This window comes from Phalaenopsis equestris, unplaced genomic scaffold, assembly GCF_001263595.1.
Source record: "Phalaenopsis equestris unplaced genomic scaffold, ASM126359v1 Scaffold000337, whole genome shotgun sequence".
Classification (NCBI taxonomy): Eukaryota; Viridiplantae; Streptophyta; class Magnoliopsida; order Asparagales; family Orchidaceae; genus Phalaenopsis; species Phalaenopsis equestris.
In genome coordinates this window covers 152,944-163,986 of record NW_018164779.1, presented here as the reverse complement: position 1 = coordinate 163,986, position 11,043 = coordinate 152,944, and the positions used below count along the sequence as shown (strand labels likewise).

The 11,043-nt window shown below is 34.9% G+C and overlaps 1 long non-coding RNA gene across 1 annotated transcript in view; it reads left to right on the top strand.

Moving 5' to 3' along the window:
* The first annotated feature begins 2,234 nt into the window (after positions 1-2,234).
* The window catches only part of LOC110025850, a 41,810-nt gene continuing 33,001 nt past the window's right edge, over positions 2,235-11,043 (top strand). The window contains exon 1 of the long non-coding RNA XR_002294158.1: positions 2,235-2,620. This is a non-coding gene — a long non-coding RNA (uncharacterized LOC110025850). The remainder of the gene's footprint in view (positions 2,621-11,043) is intronic.

The following is an 11,043-nucleotide window of genomic DNA, read 5'->3' as shown; positions in this document are numbered from 1 at the left end:
ATTTCTATAAGCGTGCCCTTAGGGGCGCTTACTTGCATAACTCTTAATATGAAATTAAGGATTGACCATTTGCCTCACTCATAGGCTAACTAAGACATCAACAATATTACGCAGAGCACAGTTTAAAGTATAATAATATAACTCCTAACTTAACATGGGTCGATTAACTCAACAATATAATAAGGCCAAATGAACTTGAAATAGTCCGAGAAATTCTACAGTTGCTCACAGTTACTCTCTAAATACCTTTTACAAGATTTTGGGACAATTGAGCTTATTATAATTTATTGAGAAAAATCATCCTCAAAACATAAATACTCCAAAAATATATGATTCGGGACCCTTCAACTTAAAACATACGAACGAGAATTATCTCATTACAACTTAAGCTACAATAATACTCAATGCTCCGGGGGTGTGAGTTTGAATATTACACTCAAACCCTTATAGTAATTGAGATATTATAAATGGCCACATATGGATCATCGAGGTTGGTGTAAGTTGGAGGTTTTGGTGGCAAAGACAATGATAAAAAAACATTTAAGTATACAGGATAGTGGAAGAGTATTGTATCTCCTAAACCTGATGACCTCGTGAGGGTGCAGGATTGATACCATTATTCACCAACATTTGGTAAAAGGGTTTCCCTTGCTCTCATGGGCTGCTGATGGTTCTAGCCCAACGTGTGACTGACTCATGAATTGTCTAATGCGTGCACATATAATATAACATATTTTTTTGATAACATTTATATGTTTTCTCCTAAAAGAAAAGAATAAATTATTTATATGTATGAGAAATTAAGAATTTCTTAGAGTTAATTTTTTTTGGCAAGTTCATGAGTTAGTCACATAGACAGAGCTGAGGGTTACCTTCCCTTGATTTTCTTGTTGGTAGCCTTTTACCTTATGTTGGGTCTCATATACATGATGCTAATGGTTGCTGACAGATGTCCCTCAAGAAATTGTTAGGGCTTCGGTCCTGATTCTGAGTCCACCCTAAACTTAAACTCTTACACCCAACTTTGATCTCCTATATGTGCCATCTAACTTGTTCTAAATGTTTATGTTTCCTCAAGTTTTGTTTAATGTATGTATATTTGCATGTTATGTTTATAATGCTAACATTTCACCAATGGCATCAAAGACGATAAGTACACATAACCACTTTTCTTATACTGCCTTTTCCTTTTACTGTATCTTACGACATATTTTATTTATGCATATTTTAATATACCTACAAAGACCCCTAGGGTAAAGAATAATATCATACCTGTTTAAGAGGAACCCTACGACAAGCCCTGAGATCCAACATTAATCACAATCTCAAGCACAAACCTTGAACCAGAAACCATCACAACAAAGAGTTCAGAACAAGCTATAGGTGGATCGAGGACAACTTTAAACGACGATCAAAACTCAGTAATGAAGCAGATTTACTTCAGTAAAACCTTTCCTTAGCTCTAAACAACATACAATCTTAGAATTTTGAGGTTGTTCGTCTAACACAGCTTAAATCCTCACTTTATCTTTAGGTCTTTGTACAATTGTGCTGTGCTATATAAACCCTAACTCATTTAAGATTCAGAGGTTGTTCGTTCGGTACGACATAAACCCTCCCATCTTTCTTGGCTATTTGTCATATGTTATGAAAATGTAAGCCCTAATTCTAAATAAATGATAAGAGTAAACATCAAACAACTTCAGTTCCAATATGTAAAGACAAATAATATGATAGCTTGGGAAGTCATCGATATTCCCCTTAGAGTCTGTAAAACCCCCTATCTTTTGCTCATTTGGTCTCCAAAATAGATGTTCTCTCTTGAGCCATTCTCACTTGATTTTCCTATGACCAATCGTGAAAACTTAATTTTAAATTCTTGAAGACTAAACCTCTGATCTTAATCAAGAGTTTTCTTAAGTGACTTCGGTCACTTGAGATGTAATTAATTATAAAGACTTGCTCTTATAGGTAATAATAACCAAAAAAAATATTTTTAATTGAATAATTATTTCCCATTGTTATTTGCTTCTAGTTTGTTGTATTTTCAATATCTAGCTTATATAAAATTACTAGTGGTTGCATTTCTCCTCACCTTATCAAATTGGGATGTAAATGCCCTTATTTTTTATGCAAAATTAAAATTTAAAATTTAACATAATATTTTTTGTAGCTTTTTTTCCCCTTTTGATTTCGAAGAAAAGCGTGATATCCCATCTTGTGCCCACCTCCTAATTCCTAACGTTCAACTCGCCGCACCGCGCTTTGGGTGCATCCCATTTGTGACCGCGCCGAGTGTCGTAGCGCAAGACCCTCCTTTCTCGCCGAGCTGATCCCATAAACTTCCCCCTCGCCAATGGATTTCGTGCTAGTTCCGCTCAGTCACCGGCCAAAAAATGCCTCAACTGAGCACAACTTCTGGAGGTGCAGCCAACCCTCTCTGATCTTTAAATTAGCATCTGCTGTTATAATTGGTACAACGTTGCTTGATATCTGGAAACTGGGTGCATCGCCAATCTCATCCACCAAAACAAGCTGGACAACCTTATTTTTACCAATGCCTAAATGATCTAACCGATGTTCTTCTTCCACCGCCTCCTACGTTGATTGATCTCCTCGGGTATAAATTTCTAATATTTCATTCTCTACTTTTCAGTTTCCTATAGTTTGGCTACATGCTTGTGGATGGCTAGATGATCAGTGAATGCTCCGTATATTTTTTTTCGAGCAATAGTATATCGTGGATTATGATTTTATTAATTGGGCTATGGAGAGAGGTTTATATGATATTTATGATCGAGGAAAAAATTGTCATGGTAGATTGCTTAAAGACTTAAACTTTGATTACTTGAAGACTTGACTGTGGAATAATTTATGTGATGGTTGATGGATGGAGGTATTCAAGCATGTTTATTATGTTCCTAGATTTTTACTGACTTTTTAATATCATATAATTCAATAAAACTTTTGCCCCCAGAAAGTTAAATGCTAAATAATAATAATAATTATATTTTTAATTTAATAATTTTTTTTACTTAATCTCTTTCAAAAATTGTAATTATCTCCTTAAATTTAAATATATAATTTATTTTTTTTAAGAAAATAGATTTATATAAATATTAAGTTATAGTCCTATATATATATATATATATAAATAGAAACCCCCTTTTTTGGCAAATATATATATATAATTATATATTTTTCTTAACAAAAACTACCTGTATATATATATACCCACAACATTAGGTATATACATGGTAGCAAATTCATTACTAAAAAGCATTTCCAGTTCTAATATAGGGGATACCTAACTTATCCCCTAACAGAAGTAAAGAGAGGGAGGGGGAAGAAGTTCCTTTAATACAGATTACATCATTCATTCTACCCAATTTAGCTAACAGTTAGCAGGTCTATTCCCCTCCCTTGGAATGAAAGCAAAAAATATGGAGATTAATCTAGCCAACTGCTTGATCTTGTGAATCCAATGAGAAGTATGCCAAGGTGAATCAATTTGGTCTTGTAACATCTGAATCAATAATTGAGTCAGATTCAATCATAATGAAGCTCAACTTACTCACAAGGGAGAGCTTAATAGCCCACTATACAACAATAGCCTCAGCTTCCAAAGCATCCATTGCCATAATAGGTGAGAAGTAGTGCAGTAGACAGTGCCCCAGATGGTCTCTAAACACACCACCCATACCTGCTTCACCCTGAGAAAAACTACCATCTGTGTTGATTTTAATCCGAGGAAAAGCAGGTTTTTTTCCATAGAACAGTGGAGACAATACCAAAATACTGTTTCCTCATAGTCCCCAGCTGGTAAAAAATATTTGGAAAACCTATCAGGTTAATCAATTGCAATAAGAAACCCATGCAGTATCCAGAAACCTGATGTGGGGTCAAAAGAGTTTCCTCAAATTTAAACTTATTCCTGGACATCCAGAGGAACCAAGCAATAACTCCTGGGATGGTAGAGATGTTGGCATCCGACCAACCAGACCAACAATTCAAAAGTGACTGCCAACTGAGATTAATGGTGGATATGGAGAGCTTTGCCACGACAGAATGCCACACCCTTTGTGCAAAGGAACAGTTAAAAACAAATGAGTCAATGTTTCTTCCTCCAACATACATATGGCACACCTCGAGGGGCCTCTAAGTCCTTTAAGTTGGAGGATATCATTAGTGGGAAGAAGCTTATGAAATAACCTCCAGCAGAAAAATAATATTGATGGAGTTAAGAACTTATTCCAAATTGATTTACCCCAAGTAATACTTCCCCAGCTATGATTAGATTGATAAATGAAAGAAGTACTACTTTCAGAAACAACCTTTTTAACTTTGATCTTATCCTTTAATTGTTATCAAATGGGATTCTCTTGATCTGAGAAGTGAGTGTTGGATTCATCATAGAAGCTAATGTGTCTCCACACAAAGAATTGTTGCTCCAACAATCATCCACTTTGCGTTGTAGATTAGAAATAGAAGGGACCCTGTGACTCAGCTTTCCCTCCAAAGACCAGTTGTCCATCCAAAAATTAATCTGCCCATTCCCTAATTCCCCAGTAAACATCTCCTCTGCTTGAGATTTGACTTCAACATGTTCACCCAGATTTTGGAATCACCCACCTTCCTGTTAAAAAGGATGGGGTGAACATCTCTACAGTACTCTCCTTTCAAGTATCTAGCCCATAGGGAGTCTTGCTGCTTGAATTTGATCCATAACTTTCAGAAATTGACCTGGCTGAGATGATTTAAGCCTTTAAAACCCAGACCACCTGCAAAAATAGGCTTACAAGCCTTATGCCAACATACCCAGTGCATTTGTTTCCTCTGGCCAGTCCACAAGAACCTGTTAAAGCTCCTTTCTAAAAGCAACTGAGTGCTTTTCTTCATAACTGTCATTTTCATGAGATAAGATGGGAAAGAAGTTAAAATACTTCTGAGTAAAGTGATTCTTCCTCCATTAGAGAGAAAGGAAGAAGTCCAACAATTGATTTGACCATTAATCTTATCTATGATAGCATCATATTGAGTTTATTTGGCTCTCCCCTTAACAAGTTGCACACCTAAATATTTCGAAGGAAGAGAACTGATACAGAAGCCTGTAAACTCAGCAATCCATTGTCGGATACAAATTTTTACTCTTTTACTGAAAACAATAAGGCAGTTATGCAAATTAAAGCTCAATCCTGAAGTGATCTGAAATTCAGTCAGGCAATTGAAGAGGTTTCTAACAACTGGTTTTGTAGCCCTGGAAAAGATGATAGCATCATCAGCATATGCCAGGTGAGAAATATTTAAAGAAGATCTATGACTGTAAAACATATGAGAGCTGTTAGAAAACTTCAGATTTAACAATCTGGATAGATAATCAAAGGTAAGGATGAAAATTGTAGGGGAAAGGGGATCTCCCTGTTTCAACCCCTTAGAAGCTTTGAAGAAACCATGAGTTTGACCATTAATGAGGACTGAATTCATATTATTATTCAGCACATCTCATGATCAACCTAACAGACACCTCAGGAAAGCCTCTAGCCCTCAGCAGTTCCACAATAAAATCCCAAATGATAGAATCATAAGCTGTTTTTAAATCTAGTTTAAATACCACATTGCCTCCCCCGCAAGGTTTATCCAGGTCTTGTATGAGTTTTTGGGCTAAAAGAGCATTATCAACAATGTTCCTGCTTTGAACCAAAGCAGATTGATTATCACAGATCAAATCAGGCAGCATAAGCTGTAATCTATACATTAAGATTTGCTAATTATCTTACTAATAACATTAGTTAGGCTGATGAGTCTGTAGTTGTCCCAGTTCCTTCTAGAGTTATCTTTGGGTGTCAGAACCATGGTAGCAGCACATAAATAGTTAAGGGGATCCAACCCCTTAAAAGAAGTCTTGGACGGCATGAATTACATCTTGTTTTATGATTGGCCAGGCCTTTTTATAAAATTCAAATGTAAACCCATCTGGACCAGCAGCACTATTACTATCAATGGAGTTCAGGGCTTTCCAAAATTCTTCTTCCTCAGGAGGTAGATTGAGATTCAAATTTCTGGTAAACTCCTGGTCTTGGCTGAAGACATCATCACAAATATGAGTTCTATCAGTCATAGGCTGAGCTAACAGGTCCTTGAAGAAGTTAACAGCGTTGTTGACTATGTCATTATTATTATGTAGCCACTCCCCTTGGGCATTTTGAATTTAAAAAATTGCATTACATCTCCTCCTATGATTAATGCATGCATGATAGTAGCTGGTGTTTTGATCCCCTTTCACAAACCTTTGTAAGGCAGCTTTTTGTTTCAGAAAGCCCTCTTGATTCAAAATTGCTGAAAGAAGCTCTTCATTGGCAGTAAGTAAAGATCCTTCATCCATCAGGCTCAAATCTAACTTCTTTTTTAACCTCTTTACCTCCTCCTCAGCTTCATTGACTCTCTTAAAGACATCACCAAATTGTTGCTAATTCCACTGCTTCAAATGCCCACCAAGCTTTTTCTGAAGTTCCCATAATTTGTTCCAAGAATTGCCATGAGAATCAGATTGCCAGGCCCTTCTGACCTCTTCTATAAAATTTGGGTGATTAGTCCAAACATTTAGAAATCTGAAATTGGAAAAACCAATGTTGGAGGAGCTATTAATGGTAATCAATAAAGGCCTATGGTAATAGATGAGTAACAAAAGTATGGGGAAGCTTGTTCAGCCAACAATCATTAGCAAGGAATCTGCCAAGCCTCTCCCAAAGCTTGCCCATTCTCCAGGTATATTTGTTCCCTTGGAAACCCAGATCATGAAGACCTGCATCTTGATCAATTGCCAATCATAGAACTACTAATAGTAACAATTTGGTCCCTCAAAATAGATTGGGCAGAAGTGCAGCCAGCATACCCAACTGTAGCAAAACCCTCAAATTCTCCAATATTGAGCTGCAGGTGAACAAATTGTGGATGGTCCACCAGGACAGGCCAGAAAACCTCTTTTCTACAAAGAATCCATATCTTATTATTGATATTAGCAAAATGTTGGAACCCATGAAATTTTTGGAATACTTTGTTTGCATTCTTGGTAAACATAGGTTCTAAAGGAGCAAAACACCAAAGCTTATACATCCTTATCAAATGTAGAAGTCCGTGAAGGGATTTAGGATGAGCAATGCCCCTCACATTCCAACACGAGATTAATCATGAAGACTAGATTTGCCCTTTCCCCTTCCTATATATATATATATATATATATATATCTATATATATATATATATTTGAAATCCCAAAAAGGCTATATATATATATATATATATATATATTTGAAATCCCAAAAAGGCTAATATATTAAATATAAAAAAAGATACAGATACAATGTGTGGGAGGGCCCAAGCATGACACCCTGTCCACACAAAAACCACAAAAAGATTTTAAAACTAGAAAAAACAGAAAATATATTAGATACTAAAATAAAAAGCCAAACAGTGCTGAAATACATAGTATCAGGTGGCTAGAGAGCGATCCAATTTGGTCTTGCCTCTGCTTCTAGTTTTAGGGAAGGAACAACTAATAAGTTGGTAAGATGATTTCCATTGCTAGTAGTAACCAATGTATCATCCAATATGCTCCCGAGTTGGAGTCGGCCTCCATTCTTCTTCTTCCTCCTTGAATAGACTTACCATTCCTCATCCGAAGAATCATTTTGATGAGGTAGAGCTGAAGCAGAAGGAATACCAACTGTAGTACCCACAATAGGTTCTAGTATATGTGAAGTATGAGTTGCCTCTACACTGGATACTTCTTGGAGAAGTGGAGCTACGAGGCTCTTATGATTATCAGTCTGAACACTATCATTTGTAGGTAATAGTCCATCAATATTGTTTTCTATGGGGTTTGAAGGTGTCAGCATCACATCACTCGCAGTAATAGTAACGGCAGGGGCAATAGAATCAGACACCAAAATCTTTCCTGTGGTAGTTTTCTCTCCAGGTGGTATAGATATATCCTTATAACCATCCTTATTCACTTGAACTTTAGATTTCAAATTAGGGTGAAGCTTATGACATGAACATTTGGATATAATGTTTTTATAGTGAATGAATTTCATGTTTAGAGAAAAAGTAAATAATGATGATAAATGCCTAAAAGTATGCAAGTAATAACCAAATTTTACATATAAACAAGCTATGAAAAATTATCATGATATGATAATTCATTACAACATATTGATAAAAAAATTGAAACATAATTTTCTCAGCAATTTAAAATCAATTGACTGCAACTCAATGTTTCTATTGACATTATTAAGTGGTTTGCATTTCATGGTTGTTTGATGATATCACAAAATCGAGATATTTTTATTTAATTAATTAAGCTGTTGATTTCTTATTGCAATAATGTATCTGTAGTGGTGTCAAAAAATACTTTCCATAATGCTTAATATTTATCTCCTAAAATTAAAAAAAATATATGAGATAAAATTGATAATGCAAAATATTACATTATAGTTGATGAAATTTGAGATGAATCAAAAAAAAAAAGCTAAATGTATTAAGGTTTGTTATTAAAGATAAATTTGTTAAATAATAATTGTCTTGTATAATTCATATTGAAAACACAAACTGCATGAAGTTTTAAGAAAAAAAAATTGTGATATTTTCTCATCTCACAATTTTAATATTCATGATATTTCAAGTAATTAATAAGACGATGCAAGTAATATACATGATAAATGAAATGAGTTGCAAGCATTGTTCATGCAAAATTATCATTTTGCATCTTCTATTTATTATTTTACATAAATTTCAATTGACATTAGTAGCATCATTAAAAGATGTTATTCCGGTTTGTCAAATTTTTGCTTATTTGATACTTATAATTAATTTGATTTGTTCTTCTCGTAAAAGACAAGTTCGATTGAAAATTATTCAAACTAAAAAAATTGCAGAAATAATTACAGTTAATGAAGTGGATATTGGTAAGATATTAAATCAAATTTGTATCTTAAAACATGCACGAGATACTAGTTAGGGGCCACATCTTAGTTCCCTCCACAATTTGGTGAAATTATATAATATTGCCTGTGTTATTTTAGAAGAAGTTACTACAGAAGAAAATTTTTCAAGTCAAAGAAGTATTAATAAGCTAGTAAAATCTCATCAAAGTAAGAACATAATTGCAACTTTGTTTAAAATTTCTAACTTCAAAAATCTCTTATCACCCAATGGTTTTTATTAGATTTATTGCATAATGATTTGTTTTTTCTCATGTTTTATCATAAATTGTTTCCTCTCATCTTCAGTCTCAATTATCTTTATGTTTTCTGGTCAATGATAGTTAATAATAACTATGTTGAGATAAAAACTTCAATCAAATTCTTAGATTTATATTATTTTAGAGTATTTCATTAGGGTTATTTTACTCTTTAATTAAGAGAAAATGTTACATCTAATTGACCATGCCTCGCCTGGACTGAGGGGAGGTGGGTCTTGAGACACACCTCATATTATGTGATTTTTAAGCCTAATGTAGTCCTTAATAAGGGCAAGCCTTAATGCAAATTTTTCAAGAACTAAGACTAGTCTTAAGGCTCACCACATATTGTGCAATTTTAAACCATAGTGACATGATTTTGATAAGGATGTGATCAATGAAACACTTCATGTAAATGATCCTTCATAATTCTTTTTTTCTAATTAAATGGCTTTGCATGGAGATCAATTTCAATGATTTCGATGAAACGCATGACTCCGATCTCAAGCATGAACATAATGGTCGATGGCATGAAGACCAATTATGTTTCTACAATGGAGGGTTGAATTTCCATTCTATACTCATCTGGCCAGCTTCTACATCATTAGGCAAGTATTTGATGATCAAGATGAAGTAAAATGGCTCACCCTCAATATCAAATTATGCATGGAAGGCCATTTGGCTCAATTATATTGTTCAGTTATCTATTCATAAATAATTAAATATTTTTTTGTATGTGATCACTCATAGTTTATGCTTTACTTTTCATTGCATTATATAATCATGTCGTAGACAACCTTGATAATTGTGGAAGAATTAAAATTATTGTTGCTTGACTTTGAGTGCTTTGGAAGTACCTAGGTGGCTTTATTGTACCTTTGAATTTCTTTTGTTAGTTTTTTAATCTATCCAACTCTTTATCCTTTTTTTGCTCTCGGCCACCATTGCAAAACCTATTTTTGCTAACGGTTAAACCCAAACTCTACCCCTTTAGCCTCCATAATATGTTACATGATCACCCCTTTACTCAAACCCAATAAGAACTCACAACTATTCTCTTTCTACTCTTTAGTATTTTAGGATTTGCATTGTAAATCATGTAAATAAGGTTATCCTTGATAATATCTTGGTTTAAGGCTTTTGAAAGATGCTTGGTATCTATCTTTAACCTTTGAAAGTTTTTGGTGAGGCTTTAGGCCATGCCTTTTGTGTTTAACATTTATTTACTATCCTCTAGCTTTTGACCTGACACCAGAAAACATTTGGGAGCATAAGAAACAAAACTTAGGAATTCAATAGTTCTAAGTTACGATCCCGAGGGGAAATTACTTGTGATCGATTTCCATTACCTGAAGCAATTCAGGATGCAGAGAATCAAGATAAGCAAATGAATAGAGAGCCAAAGTCCCTCCTTCCAAATCAGTTCCACTTTTTATAGGCTAATTACATGATTACAGGCCACATGCTACACTTCAATAAAGAAAGACAACAATTCTTCTTGCATCCTCATAATAACGGCACACCACCTCCTATTTATATATGTACATATACATATATATGTATGTGTGTGTGTGTGTGTGTGTATCAAAAAATATAATATGGGGCTTAGGGTGGCGTCGTTCCGCTCTGCTAGGGTTCCGCCGCATGGCGAACCCTAGCGTCTTTGGGCCTCGGCGTCTGCTTCCATTTGCGTTTGCGTTCGCATTTCGTCTGGCTGCAGTACTTGCGGTCGACTCCCCCGTCTCGTCTGCGACAGCCGCTCAACAACTTCTTCGTCTGCGACAGAGTCGCTCCCCCCGCGTCCCC